We start from the raw sequence: 14,948 nt of genomic DNA, 5'->3' as shown, positions 1-14,948 counted from the left end.
CTGGTGAGTTCTCAGCTTTTTTGATAGTCCATTTGTTTCAGGTGACAGCTTTTAAGGAGACCTAATTTGTGCTTATCTGTTAGATCAAATCCTTATTATCATCCTTACAGTTGTCAGGGGGCTGCTGTTTTCCTTGTCTGTTGTACAGGAGCTGTCAAGCAAGTAAAACAGCCTGCTGCTTTGTTTAAATGACAGCTGCTCAAGCAGAATATGTTTTACCACTTCTTCAGGATGTTTGCTGGATGCAGATCTGTCCATCCAGTCAAGCCATTATTTTCTCTTCTTGTTGATTCTTTTAATGTATTGTTAACTTACTCTTTACAGAAATCAGCTTAACCAAGTTCTGCTTTTCATTCAGTTGCATTTTATTCTTAAAGTAGAGCACTGAATGAAAATTAAATTTGCTACCTTTATGTGTTCATTTGTGCCTCATGCTTCAATAGGCAGAGAAATGCCATTACATTGAAAAGGGTCTTTGGAAATGGCACGATAGAGAAGGGTCCCTCCTTTGTTTTTCAGTGATTCCCCTACCAAGCTGAAAAGCTCTACTGCACAAACTATGACCTGAGCCTCACATGTCAAAACCAAATTCTTTATTTTGTAGCATGAAAATTTGGCTATGACATGTTTTGTTGGAGTCAATTGCTGTTCAGTTAATTACACAGTGTAGTTTACATCCTCCTGGGCCGAGGAAACACTTTGTCTTCAGAGAGGCTGCTTAGCTTCAGTTCTACCAGCTACAGTTTAGTAAACAATTCAGTATTTCCCATGGATTTTATCCAAGATGATTTCCAGCTCATCATTTCTAGCTCTGTGGGATTGAGTGGGGTAAAATGCATTAAAATGCTGTTGTTCAAGTAAAACAGGCTGAAAAAAAAGATAGTAAACAAACGTGTTGAGTAGGATTTTGCTATGTTCTTTATGTGCTGGAGTTGTTAAGTTGCTGTCTTTGTAACATTTAAAACCCCAGCTACTGCAGAACAGTATGAGAAAATACTAACAAGACTGCAGCTAGAAGTATGATAAACTGTTAAACAAATTGATATGGGAGGGAAGGAACAAACTTTTCAGATACACAAACTCAAGTCCTACAAAGTCTTGCACTTGTATGTAAACATGAAACTTCTCCCCAGGTCCCTGTGTAACAGATGTTGCTGGTGTTTCACAGCTGGAAAAGCAAGTGTGGTGAGATCAAGTGATTTACCCAGGACTCAAACAGGTCAGTAGAGCTTAAGGGTTCCAGTTCAGTAGTCTTTGCTCTGAGCCCCATATATATTTACAACCATGTTACTTAAGGTTGAAAAAATGCTCTTAGCAAGTTCATGCTCCCAATGTGACTTATTCCTTTCATATCTAATCTCTCTGTTTTCAGTGACAGGATGCAGTGACCCCTTCCTGACTAGTGTTATGTTGTAAGGTCCTGCTTTAAGTAGTAGAAAACTTTGCCTTGATAACTAATCTGCCCTCACCTTTTGTAAATGCATTCTTTCCTGTGGTGGCTGCTTGTGCAGTCTTCATGTTCTCCTACTGTATTGTTTCTTTATTTGTGAAACCCACAGTGTGTTTGTCGTCTGTTTCTGGGTCTTGAGATTTTGGGGCATGAGGATTGAGCTTAAGGATAGTAGTGAACTTTTTTTTACCTTACACAGTTCCTTTCCAGAAGTTCTCTTTCTTAATGTGGCAAGACTCAGTTATTGACTGCCCTGTACTGGTGTAAACAGGCTTATTGTGGCTTTGCTTTTCCTTGCTCAGAGTGCTCTGTTGCTTCCTCCTTGGATGCACAGCTGAGAGGTAACTTTGTGAGTTAGAAATACTTTTACAGAGCTTAGCCCTTTCACCACTGTTCCTGCTAGACTGTTTTAAAACAGCTATCATTTGAAGAGTGGTTGAAAAGAAGTCGATAAAACATATATTTAAAGAAAAATGAGCGTGTTTCCCTGGAATTTAGGGTTTGGACAATCAACAGTGCGCAGGCTGACTAGCAACAGGGTTCTTCTTCCAAAACCTCAATCCTTGGTGGTCATATTCCTTACAGTTTACTTAAACACAACCTACCCACCCCACACAGTTTGTGGATTGAGATAAAATATTTCAAACTCAAAACCTTCTAAGCACTGCAGTGTTTAGAATGGAAGTATGACAGACTGATCCTGTTCACTGCTGCCATACTGAGGTATGGTTCAGCTGATGAGCAAACTAGCAACAGGGGATCCGGCATTTGTGGTAATCTGTGGAGTAAGTACGGTATGGAACAGCAAATGGAATGTCTCTTTACACCCTCACCTCCATGGCAGCATAAGAATTGTCTTAGTCAAGTCACTGTCAAGCCACAGAAACTGGTGTGACCCACTGTTTGCAGGGCAAGGTTTGCAAAACTGATCAATTCCCGTTTGGAATTGTGTGTTATGTGAGACTAGTCTGGTGCAGGCGCTTGTCCTTCAGAGCTAGGTTTGTGCTCTTAGGGAGAGCTAGGCGTCGTTGTAGCTAGAGTTAATGAGTGGCTGCCTGGAATAATCCAAAAGCTTAACTTCAGGATGCATGGTAAGATTCCTGTGTTTTTACTTTGAATAGGGTAGCAAAGTGAGTTCCTGCTGTGTGTTAGCTACTGGCTTCATTTTCTCTTATGTTTAGCACTCTTTTGTCAGTGAAGTAACACAGAAAGCTTTCTTTATAAACTTTTTTTCCTCGTTACTTAAATATTCATAATCACAGAGATTAACAATAATTTTTGTTTCTTCTATTGAAAGTGACTGTTAAACCCTAAAGATTATAGCCTAGAGTTTATAACCTAGAGACTGTTACCGCTTCAGCTGACTGAGCTGACCTGCAGTGTGGCAGACTGCAGTGGCTAGGGTTGCATAAGGTACATCTAATGAGCAGATAGTTCCAGTGGCTGTGGCTGTAGCATTACAGAGTCACCCTGCTGAAGGCTGCTCTCAGCCCTGAATCTGTGGCACAAAGATCCTGTTTGTAGTTTTCTAATTGCAACCAGCGGAAGACAAGACTAATGTTAGTTTTTATGAGTCGTTGCTTAGCAGCGTTGATCAACAAAAGCACAACCTTTTCTTTTCCTGTAACCTTGGTGAACCCAGGCTTGGCCAGAGCTCGCCAGCGGAACACAAAGATTTCTGAAGTCGTGCAAAACTGTTGTTCAGTGTCTGTTAGCAGTGTCTGAGGGAAACGGTCTCTTCTTGACCTCTGTGTCACCTTTGCCCTTTAGTCTTCTTTCTCTCTTTCATCAAGCCTTAGAAGAACACAGGCACCATCCTAGGAAGGTGTGGAGGATGGGAAGTTTAGAGGCGAGCCAACTGTGCTCAGATGTATCCTGCCACTTGTGAGGAAAAGGAGCTGAGCTGGTTCCCAGCGTACAATGTCAGACCCTCCTCTGATGGCAGGAGAAACAGACTTCAGCCACCGCAGAGAGGATTACTCTTATTTAGAGAATCTTTCTCAGTATTTTGGAGTAGACAAAATAGAGAAGAAAGGGAAATTATCCCTTTTAGAAGGGGTTGCACAAAGTGAACTGGAAGGGATATTGACTGTTTAGAAATGACTGCACTGGGTGTAGATATGCAGATAATTTCCCTTCTTTTCTTTTTTATCTGATTAAATCTGGCAAAGCCTCTAAACCAAGAGCTGCTAATATTTGCTGTCTGCAGAATTCTAAATAAGTAGCTGAAGTCACCACCTGAATTTCTGGAGGAGGAGAGACCTCTGGTCAAAATCAGTTCAAAACACTTTCAGTAGAAGCCAAACAACTTTTCTGTTGTTTTACATGGTGTGATGCAGAGTAGCTGGCTGGCTCTTTCTGTATGCAGTGCCAATAGAACCTGAGTAGATTAAAAAATTAATATTTCAAACTTTAGGTAATTAAAATATTGCTCCTCTTCATCTTTCCTTTCAGCTATCCATTAGAACATCCTCTCACAAATGAAAATTCGTCTTTGCTGTGCGACTCTTTGGTGCTGCCATTTCTGCGTCTGCAACAACCAAGCAGACCATGGCCTCTGCACAGCACCAGCACAACCAAAAGCCACTGAGTGTTTTATTTCTGTACAAGATTAATCAGTTATTCTGAGTTATGACATGTTGAGTAGGGAAGTCCCAGTTTCACGCCTTGCAGAGTGCACAAGGCTTTCAGGGTAGCTGCAGACTCTGCTCCATACACATGTTCCCACCGCACGCTGTTCTCTGCTGATATTTGAAATGCTAACTAACGTCTCTCTGTACCCTGATGTCAGGAAGGGATGGCATTTGAGCATGTGCCTGAGTGTGCTGGGACAGGGGTCCTGGATTACAGACCAGATGAGTTTTGTCCGCCTAGAAGAGGCAGTTTTCCATTTTGGGGATGCAATGAGACAGGAAATTTCAGAGGAAAACTGGGATAATTAAAATAATCTTGTTTGGTTCCCTGCCAACTCTTTCTTCTTAAAAAATATTGCTCTGGAGTCATGCACAGATCCTGTGAATGAATCTTAGTCTGGATAGCTCTCGTTTAACATTTTGAACATGCATCGCCTGGTAGGCATCTGAAGCACAAGGACGTTTCTGTGGGACAGTTTGAATGGCTTTGCTTTCATAATGGGTTTTTTTTCTTTACTATCTGCTGCTTGAGATTAAGTCTGCACTAACTGATCCCCAGGTTAGTGTAGCATTTCCTCCTGTGGAATGCATCACAAAATCATCCCCAAAGAGAAAGTTTTCACAAACAAGTCTTGTGTAACCTATGAAGAAAAATAATATTTGAAAAGCTGAAAGAGAGCTTTAAATATTGCACAGGCTGAATAGAATTCAGTGCTGTGGGTTTAGTTCCTAAATCTAAAAGTCATAGCATTACTTACCCTGTGTTTTTGTGCTTGCCTTGTGTTCCTAATGAACCACCTTGTTTGCATACCAAGAGATAGCAACTGAGAGAAACAAATGGCTGCCAATAGCAAAGGTCAATCTTTCTCAAAGTTATTTCTCAGTGGCTTCGTTTTCGAGGTCTTTTTTGTGAGACAGTGGTATTGTTTCACAGAGGAAACAATTGCTTAGGAAGTTTAGCTGGGACAACACTGCTGGAAGGACATTAAGTGTGACCAGGGGCCTGGGAAGCTGGGAGAGGCTACAGTCTTTATGTCTCAGTTGCAGTACTTGCAGAGAGCCCTTAGATGGTGCCGTACAGCAGCGCTCGGCCCTTCCTGCGCCCAGGTGGAAGCTCCTCCACCGAGCCAAACTACTGCAGGGATGCGTTGGCCACAGCTGAGGGTATGCTTTAATGAACGAGTGAAAGGCGTCCCTAGCAACCGCCAGATTTCCTTGCCCACTGAGCTTGAGCTGCTATTGGAATGTAAACTGTGTTTTCACGAGGTTGTCGGGTAAAAGAAAGTGAACTCCAAAATATTGCAGGAAGAGGCTGTAGAAGCAAAAGTAACCATCAGGCTGTTCCACACAAGTCAAAGCTTTCTGAGTAGGAACTGAATCAAGCCCAACTACTTCCTTAAGTACTGCATATTCCTGTCCTTTGATTTCTCTCTATCCATGGATCCATAGCCTGGGTCTAAAATTCTGCTGTAGTTCAGTCTGGAGAGCACAGCTAAGCTGTCTCTGGGCACTGTTAATTAAGATCAGCAAATGCAATCTGTCAGTCGAGACATATTAAATATTAAATTCAAGCATGGATTTCAATAACTGCTATCATTTAGTTCTTATAAAACTTGAATCATGTCACACTTAAAACATCTGTGTCAAATCTATTGCCGATTATCTGTAAAGCAAAGTGCTTTTGAATAATAGCTGAAGAGTTTTTGAGGGCATTTGAGGATCTCGGTGGAGGAAGAGCAGTGTTCACCCTGGGAACTTCCTCCACAAATATGGGTGTGGTGTGGTGGCTTTCAGGTTAACCCTTCCACGCTGTGAAACTCTCTTTGTTCCTGAAGAGCCAAGGATGCAGATTGGAGAATTTGATGCAACTTTAGGAATTTGAGTTGTGCTGTCAGCTACAAAGGAACTGAAATGGAATTTCCTCCAGTGGGATGGGTCTCAGGCCACGAAGTTAGTTTTGTTTGGAATCTGTTGTATAAATTATGAAAGGAGGTTATTAGGTAACTCTCCAACACTTTGTCAGTATCTAGCTTTTTCTTTTGCAGGAGAGAAGTGAGAGGTTGAAAATATACTGATCTCTGCCCCTTGGAAAAGAGTCCAGGCACTGTTTTTTCCAGGCTGGAAGTACAGCCTTCCCATGGTTGTGTCGTGTGCTGATGCACATTCCTGTCATTTGTAGATGGACCAGATTGTTTCCCTCCTTTTACCACCATTTGAGGGGCTTAAGCCTGGGAATATTCTGCCAAAGTAGATTAAATAATTCATGTTTTCAGAATGACTTCATTTGGTCGAGACTTCTATTTACTTAGAGAGAGAGGCTGCTGTTGTTACAGTCTCTGCTGTATTTTTTTCTCTTGGTAACTTCCTATAACCCTATTATTTTTTCTGACCTTTGAAATGTGGCAGACAGCATAAACTGAGTATCCACTGTGCCTTCTGCTCATCCCAGGCATTTTCATCCTGCATGCTGTTGTTTTAGGTGATGTGAGTTGTTAACATTACCCTGGGTTCTGCTGGCACGGAGGTGGGAGCAAGTACTGAGCTTCTCTTTCTTGAGTGCTGAGAAACACTGTAGCTGAATTCGCTGGCTAATTAAATGGTACTGAGCAGTGAAGCTAGTGGCTCTGAGTTCTCACCTGTGAAAAGGGAATCTTGTAGCTATTTGCATTATATTCTCCCAGCTGCAGTTGCATTTCTGCTGGGTTAAAAACCTTAAGCAGCTGCAGCAGCGTGTGTCACTGCTCTGGTGTTGTGCATCTGCAGAGCTCTGCTCAAATATTTGCCCTGAGCAAAGCACTCCAGCGAGCTGAGAGGCAAGAAAGCATCACTGCAACTGCAGAGAAAAGAAACAGCCCCAGAGAGGTTAAAGCCACTTTCCTTCATCATGCAGTGAGTCGATGGTGGAGCTGGAATTACAGCTTGGGAGGTTCCTGGCTCCTACTTCTCTAAGCTGTAGGGAAAGGTCATTTCCCAAAATAGAACAAAAGATTCCCATTTGTTATTGATAATAGGGCAGCAAAGGGCTCTGAATGTATTAATAGGTCACTGTCTGGTGTCTTTAATAACACAGAATTAGCAACCTTGCATAATTGGCTGCCTCACATTTTTCTGGGGCAGTATCACTTCCACAGTTCGTTTTGTCTACTCTTCATAGGTATTTTTGGCTTGGCTCTTCTAACCTAACTTTAAATAAAGTAAATAGGGACATTTACACAGCAGGCCTAAACTGCTTCCCCATCAACAGTCACATTAAACTGCACATTCAGGCCCCCTCTCAGATTGGCACAGCTCCTCTGATGCCATCTGTGCATGCTTGTGGGCCCACGAGCTGCAGCTGGGACACTTTGAAGCCACAGAGCAGAGTTCCGTCTGTCTGAAGAGAATATGGAGGTGACACAGAGGTGCAAGGTTTGATGACCGTCCTCGGGTCATCTTTCTCAGGAGAAAGACAAACCCCATTCCCACCCAGTGGGACAGATGAAAGGATGCTAAATACTTTTGAAGGGATCTTCTTTGAGGTTTGGTTCCAGCCATCGCTCAGATGTCCCTGAGGCTGGGGTATTTGCTAGGTATTTCTGGGTCTTACAGATCTATTTATTGTTTAATCTGCCTTTGCCTTTTATAAAATGCTGTTGATATTATTGGCTTCAGCAGGGTGCTGACTGAAGCTTTCTGCTTCTTGTTTTTTCTCTGAAGAGCTACTTGAACTGCTAGGCTACTTAGCAAATTCAGGATAGCCACTGATGAGCAGCTATGAAACTTGAGCTTATTTTCCTCTTCAGCATCCAGGTCTACCCACCTCCAATGAAAGAAGGACAAGATGGTTTTTTCTCTTAGCCAGCTCTGAAAAATTGCAGTGAGTAGTGGTGGGAAGAAAAACATGCACAAAACAAACAGTTATCAAATCAATTTACTCAGCCTTGTTTTAATTTGAGTTTGGACAAAGCATTTCCAAACAGAGGTGGAAACCAAAATATTACATAAGGCAAGTTAAGCAAGCGGAGCATGTGTAGCACACAGGAATGGCAAGGGTGCTCTTCTCACCCTTGTATCTGCAGATAGATGGACTTGAATTAGCCAAGCAATAGGAGCTTTATGTGCTGCATTTACTTCTTAATGCTTGTTGCTTGAAGTAATTGGATCTATTGTTGTGGGCACTGGGAATGCCAGCTTGGCTCCTGCACTCACTGACTTGTGAACATGACCTTTTGGAGGTCAAAACACTGGAGAGCTTGCTCTGCTGAATTCTCAGAGGTACCAGTCATAGCAGTTATTGCTTTGAAAAAACAATGTGAATGTTCCCTGCCCATGTCCAGTTTGTTGTTTGTCCTGAGCTGTGGTGTGTTTTTCTGCTGTTTGGGTTTTTCACTAATTAATCTCTTTAACTCTTCTCAAGTGGATTCAGAGCTTTTGAGTTTTATTTTTAAAACAGTTGGGTTTTCACCAGTGGTGATCAGAGACTAATTCTAAATGTTAGTCAGTGTTGTTGAGTGATTTTTTTTGGTACTTGATCAGGCATCCTGCTTGCTTTCTTGGTGAAAAGTCAGGCAGACATAGTCAAACATACCCACATAGGACAAACTGTGTACCTCTACTGAGGGAAAGGAAAAAATAATCTCTTATGACTAATGCCAGATGATTCATGGCAAATGCTGATGGCTACATAGTTTCAGCGTTGAGTACCTCTGCCTTCCCTGCTAGGGAACTCCAGAGACACTTAAGTAGAGCACCCTACAAAGAAAGACAAATGATCTTAGAGTCTCTTAGTTCACGCTCCTGGGCTCACCTTTCAGGCAGTGCAAAGCTTGACTTCTTGTGGCAGAAAATGAGGTTTCAAGGTCTATGTGCTTTGTGGTTTCTGGCACCAGATGGCTTCATGGTTCCTTTTGGTATGAATCTTTTCCAAGAGTTAAGGGAGTTGCTGTCAAGCTTCAACTTTCATCCTACAAACTTGTCAAAACATACAATATTTGACCACCGTGCATGATGTGAAACAACCCAGAGGTGTTGTGATCCATCACCAGATCTGCTGGGCTTGGAGCAAAGCAGTGGTGATTAAATTGCTTCCTGTAAGGTTCCTGAATGGTTCAGATGTGAGTAGTTGGACTTCCTCAGGACTTCTTTATCGCTTCGTAAAATCCCCACTGAGCTACAACTGCCACGTTGCCTCTCTCAGAGATTCAGTTCGAGCTGATTTGAATGTTTAGGTTTTTGTGTAAATCCTGACAGAAAGGCTTCTCACACCACCTTACATTGCCAGCTGAAATCTGCATCTGCTGCAGGGCTCTGGCATCTGTGGGTAGGCTTACACTGCCTAGGTAGTTGTGAGGTTTTTCAGCAGTTAGGATAGTTTAGACCTCCTTAATACTGGAGTTCTATTTACAACAGATTGCAGTATTTTTGTGTCTTGCTGGAAAACCTGATTTTTCTCTCTGCTTCTCTCTGGCTTGGTCAGGACAAGCAGCAACCTGGGTATCTGCCTGCACTTGTGTAGCGTTGATGCAGTGCACTGTGTGGTGTACTCAGATTTACATCCAAGGTAAAAGGAACAACCACTTGCTACCATCTGTTTTTTTCCCTCCTCAGTATGTCAGACTGCTCTCTGTTCCTTTAGAGGTGTATTGAGCTACTCAGAACCAGGGCAATGTACTAAAAAAAAGGTGAGCAGAGTCCTAAGTAAATTGCTGCAGGGCTCATTTTCTTCTGGGTTCTGCATTTCTGACTTGGTTTTGACTGGGACTTTTTCCACTGCTCTGTGATGGGCAGAAACTACTGAAATTAGAATAGATTTTGCAGCTGGAGGAGAGAAGATGCAGGGCTGTCAATGTAAAGATTTCCAGCTGTTGTGTAAATAACTAGAAGGGCATAACTTCTTTTGAGATCTGTCTCTGCCCAGGGTCCCAGATTGCCTGCTGGAACTTAAAAGGCTAAACCCTTCTTCCCTGCAGTTTCAGAGTGCTCAGCAGCTGTCTCCAGCTTGTGCCCATGGATTTCTCTGTGTTCGCCTGGGAGATCTTTCAAAGACCTTTGAAAAGGTGGAGTGAGATCATTCCTTGAAGGTAGCTTTCTTGGCTTCCTGCCCTACTTACAGCCAGGAAGGAAAGGGGAAACAGTGGTACTGTACAAGCACAACAGTTGCTTTGAGCTTGTTATGGCACTGCAGCTTGTTACAACCAGAGGGCCACCTTGTGTGGGAGCAGAGAAGAGGAGCCAGGGCGTGTGCCATGCTGTGAGTACTGGGTGGAGGTCCTCTGGCTTTCTGTGCTTGCCCAGTCGATTCAGTGTCAGCACAGGTACAGACAGCAGACCTCGGAGGAGTTAGAGGTAAACAGCCTTTATTTTGGAGGTCTGTAGAAAGAGCTGCAGAGCTAAGGGATTTCTCTGAGGTTGGGCCTGTCAACAATTGGCAGATGACTTAGGAGGAGACAGTCCCTGGTCGTTGGGCAGTGCTGAGCACGAGCTTCGAACCGTGCAAGCTTTTGGCAGATAGGGAAGACTCATGCTAAAAGCTTCAGAGCTCTGGCCTCACTTTGTCTGCCAGTCACAGGTTTTGATAGTCTGCTTTAATTTTTGTTTGGTAATTAAAATTTGGGGTTTGAACTCCTCTTTTAGTCTAGCCCAGGAAGCCAAGAGTGCCCTATGGAGAAAAAAACCCATAACTATGCAAAAAAACCCCTCTTTTCTGTTTTGCTTTGGCTCCCTAAACAGAGAGGATTCTCAAGTCTCTACCACCAAATAACAGCCTGGGTCTTGACAAGATATTGATTAGGTGACAAAAAACTGGTGATAGCACTCCCATGGCTGGTGCTGCCAATGGCAAATATAAAAGTTGAGAAACTTCTGTGACAGTGCTAGAATCAAAACTCCTGATGGAAAAAACCACTTTCTAAAGAATCTCTCTGTTGAAAGGCTTTTGGGAACCAGATTCAAAGGCAGTTGGTCAGAATGTAGCCAGTAGCACTCACAGTCAGGAACCACAAATTCTGCTTCACAGGAAATTCCTGTGTCTCTTAAAATGTTCCACTGGAAGAAACCTCTGAGCAGTCCCAGTTCCTAGAGCGTGGTTTTGTGTTGTTTTTTTTCTTAATTCCCCTTTCTTCTGAAGTGCTCCTCAGTAGCATTTACCCTGAGAGCTGGATACTGGCTGGAACCGAGGAATGAATGGGCCAGCCTGGCAGGGTCAACCTTTTTACCACATATGGAAGTGAACTGGGAGCAGAATGAGCTGTTCACGTTAAGTGGAGAGGGCCAGAGGAGGGTAACAGTGCTCATACGTACAAATTGTGTCCACTCTGCTTGTGGCAAGAGTGGAGTGGGACTGTCCAGCTCAAGGGCCTGCAGCAGACAGCTTGGGGAAAGGCTAATCAGGAACTATGCTTGTGGTGGGACTGGTGAGGGGAGAATTTGGTGCATCACTGCAGCAAAATCCTTCTACCTAGTGGGCTTTCGTGGGATACAAATGGATTTAATGACTCTGTTTGGTGCCAACAGGTCATAACTACTTATCTTGGGCAGAAATATTATTAGAAATACACCAGGTATGATTTACTGTGGCAGCACCAAAAGGACCTTAGTTAATGAGTGTGGATTCCTGTACTCCTGTTAAGTTCCTTGTTGCATGAGTTGAACTGGGCCAGGATACTGGGAATGCCATGAAGTGGGGGCGGCACACAAGCTGCCATGACTGTAGCTTGCCCATGGAGCAGCTGGAGCTTGGCACCAGCTGAGCACTGGACCATCAGGTGATGTGTGAGGCTGCTGAGCATGCCATTTAATTGGAGTTTAAACTCAATTTCAGGAAATAAAGGTCCTGTGAGTTTCTTGCTGAAAGAACTGCTTCTAATTGCAGTGCAGCACAGCTGTATGCTGTGTGCTGGCAGGCCTAGACAGCAGCAAAGTGTTACTACAAGAATACAAACACAGAGAGTTTATTATCTTCTATTTCACTGCTTTAAGCTACCCACAGAAGTTCAGAGGTTAGTGCTTTCTCTCCACACAACATGTGCTGGTTGAACCAGGCTCTGTGCATGGGATGCTGCACAGGGTGAGATGTGTGATGGTGAGGAGGTGCCCAAGGCTGGCCCTATCGCTACCATACTCAGCTCCAGCCCTCAGGTCTGGCTTTTTGGTAAGCTACTCACATGGGTAGTGCTGCTGTTGTGGCTGTTTAGGCAGGGAAAAGAGCAGAGACTGGAGCAGACTCATGCTTTTATTTGTGGCAAGATGCTTAAGGAGTCAGTGAGAGCAAGCTGGGGGCAGCATGCTCATATTCACCCATGCAGTTATGCACAAGCAGGTTCTAAAGGCCTACTCAGCTCTGCGTGAGCACATTAGTTACAGCTCTGACCCTCCCTTCCTCTTCACTCTGTTAAAAAGCAAATTCTTCAGCCTAGCGTGTGCATGAACCTCACAGTCTTAAATAACAGTGAAAGAATCGAGAAAGTATTTGGTTTTTTTTAACCAACAGGAAAGTGAGGCCTGGTTTGGGTTTTGGTCACGTTAGGAGTGCTGTGAACATTGGCTTGAAGGTCTGGGGGCTCAGAGTGTTTCTCTGTTCTTTATTTAAACAGGCACCTTCCCAGAAGAGTAACAACCAGAGCCTGCAGTTCCAGGGCAAGGCTGTTTGAGAAGTGCCGAGGGGAGAAAAAGGTATGTGATAGAAAGTAGACATTTGAAACGTAGAGAGCTACAGGCAAACCACAGAGGAGATACTACAGAAACTCCAATCTCTTTTCACTGACTATAGGCCTCAGACAAAGTGTTGGGTTTGCGTTAGTTTTTCAGCCCTGTGTCATATGTTGCACTGTACATGTGGTTGGAGGGGAGTGAAACACAACAATAAAAACCCTCCAAAGCAAAACCACCTTCTAGCATGCAACACCCTCCTCCCCCTAGCCTTAGAGCAGGGAAATAGGCCACAGAGGCTTCACAAGGCTGTAAAGTGCCAGCGTTTGACTCTGCTCTTCTACTGTACAGTTGCTGGGGGGGAATTTAGAGGTAGGGTGGGTTAATTTGTTGGGGTTTATTAATTAAACGTTTCCAGCTGGCATCCCTCCACCCCCACTGCTGCTCAGCTGCAACTCTACATTTCTTTCTTGTTTCTTTTTTAAAATGGTGGGTAAGGGTCATCCATGCAACTGTTAGTCAAAGCCAGCTGCTGAGCACATGTGGCAGCACAACAGCTGCACTCTGATGTATGGCCTGGTATCTGGCAACTGGATGGCTGCCCGCTATAGACAGCACTGTGTTCCCAAGGGTTACACAGCAGGCTGCAAGCCAAGGCAGATTCTGGCCTTTGCTTCAGATGTTACCTGTTAACTCAGCCTGCAGCTGCCAAGACATGGGTGACATCTGAGCTGTCCTGGCTGGCCCAATGCCAGCAGTGCTGTTTCCAACTGGTGGTGCTCCGGGGGAAATGGGCAGCAGGCTGCTCCCTGCAGCCTCCCACCAGCAGCTTTAGGCCTAGATTTTTAAAAGCATTTTGTGGATTTGTTTGGTCGAGTTCCCTTGTAGGCACTCACCTTTCAGGGGGCACTGAACTCAGGGCGCTAGACCCATCCCTCTCCCTTTTCCAGGGGCACCAGGCTTTGGCTGGCTCACATCCAGGGTCAGCTGTCGCTTCTGGAATTGTCTTAGATGCTTCACTGGTGATTTCTAAAACTCTGATTCAAAACCTCTTCCCTTGCAGGCTACTTGACTGCCTCTGCCATCAGACGATGACACACCACTTACTGCAGCTCCACAGCCAGCGTCCTGGCTGACAGACCTCTGGGTAGGAGTGCCTGTGCTTGTGTTTTATTAGCTTTCAGAAACTAGAGAGCAGACACCAGGCCATGCAGGCTCCTGCAGGATCTGCCTGAGCTCTGACCCCTTGGGCAAGAGGCTAGATTGCTTTTACAGCCAGCACTTAACCTTGCTGCTGAGACTTGTCAACAAGGAGGCCAATTAGCAGCAGATATGATGGTGGATGATATAATGCAGATGTCTGTTTGCTAGGAGCACAGGCAATATATTTTAAACAGAACATGTATTTTAAACATGGCTCTGCAGAAATGATGCCATCTCCTGCAAAAGCATCCTGCTCTGCAGGTAAGGGTTACAGAAAAAGGTGGGGTTTTGCCAAAGTCTCTCTTAAGCCTTGTTCTGCTGGGCTCATGATGACTATGGCAGGTGTAGGATTAGCACTATGTCTGCTTGAAAAGATGGCTGCTTTTAAATTCATTACTATCTTTTTTTTATGTTAAAAATACATCTGGGTGCAGAAAGAGCACAGGCTGCTCTGTCCCCGTGTGGATATTGGGGTGTCTGTCAGAAAAGACAGACCAGGGACTGCTGAGTGACTCGACTGAAATTATGCAGGTCTACAAGCATGTTCTAGCCCCCTGCTGCCAGGAGCAGTGGCTCTGTATCACCTACGTACAAGCATGGGACACCAGTACTCCTCTGGATGCACAGGGGGTTCCTCTGGCTGATGTGTGGGTGTTGATAATGCCAGAGAGGCTGTTTGCCAGAGGCTGGGCCATGTTTTGATTGAGATTGGGCCTGAGCTTTTAAACAACTTTCCAGTAAGGCTCAAGGGCTGGAGCTGCTACTGCAAGCCTTGCACTTAACTGTGGGCTGGCTGCTTGTGCAGGCAGGGTGAGTCAGGCCTCTGCTCAGCCCCCTCCTGCAGACACAGCCAAGCAGTGCAGAGTAAAACTGCTGTCAGAGACAGCAGTGTCTTCTGTCCTTTGCCATCCAGGGTGCTCTGAGTCACTTCTGCTCGCTTTAATCTGACCCTACAACTTACAACCTTTAATTGAGACAATGGTTTCAGAATTTACAACAGATCTGGAGCACTTTGCACAAGCAGAGGTCTGGTTTAA

The 14,948-nt window shown here is 44.4% G+C and overlaps 1 long non-coding RNA gene across 2 annotated transcripts in view; it reads left to right on the top strand.

Moving 5' to 3' along the window:
• Nucleotides 1-10,071: 10,071 nt before the first annotated feature.
• LOC135178553 (uncharacterized) overlaps nucleotides 10,072-14,948 on the top strand; it is a 60,333-nt gene continuing 55,456 nt past the window's right edge. Inside the window, exons 1-3 of one of the 2 annotated variants that reach the window (XR_010303614.1) lie at nucleotides 10,072-10,118; nucleotides 12,654-12,732; nucleotides 13,772-13,855. This is a non-coding gene — a long non-coding RNA (uncharacterized LOC135178553). Of the gene's footprint in view, nucleotides 10,143-12,653; nucleotides 12,733-13,771; nucleotides 13,856-14,948 lie in introns of both variants that reach the window. The other variant, XR_010303613.1, reaches the window with a different exon arrangement.

This window comes from Pogoniulus pusillus, chromosome 10, assembly GCF_015220805.1.
Source record: "Pogoniulus pusillus isolate bPogPus1 chromosome 10, bPogPus1.pri, whole genome shotgun sequence".
NCBI classification, from domain to species: Eukaryota; Metazoa; Chordata; class Aves; order Piciformes; family Lybiidae; genus Pogoniulus; species Pogoniulus pusillus.
This window is presented reverse-complemented; position numbering and strand designations above follow the sequence as displayed.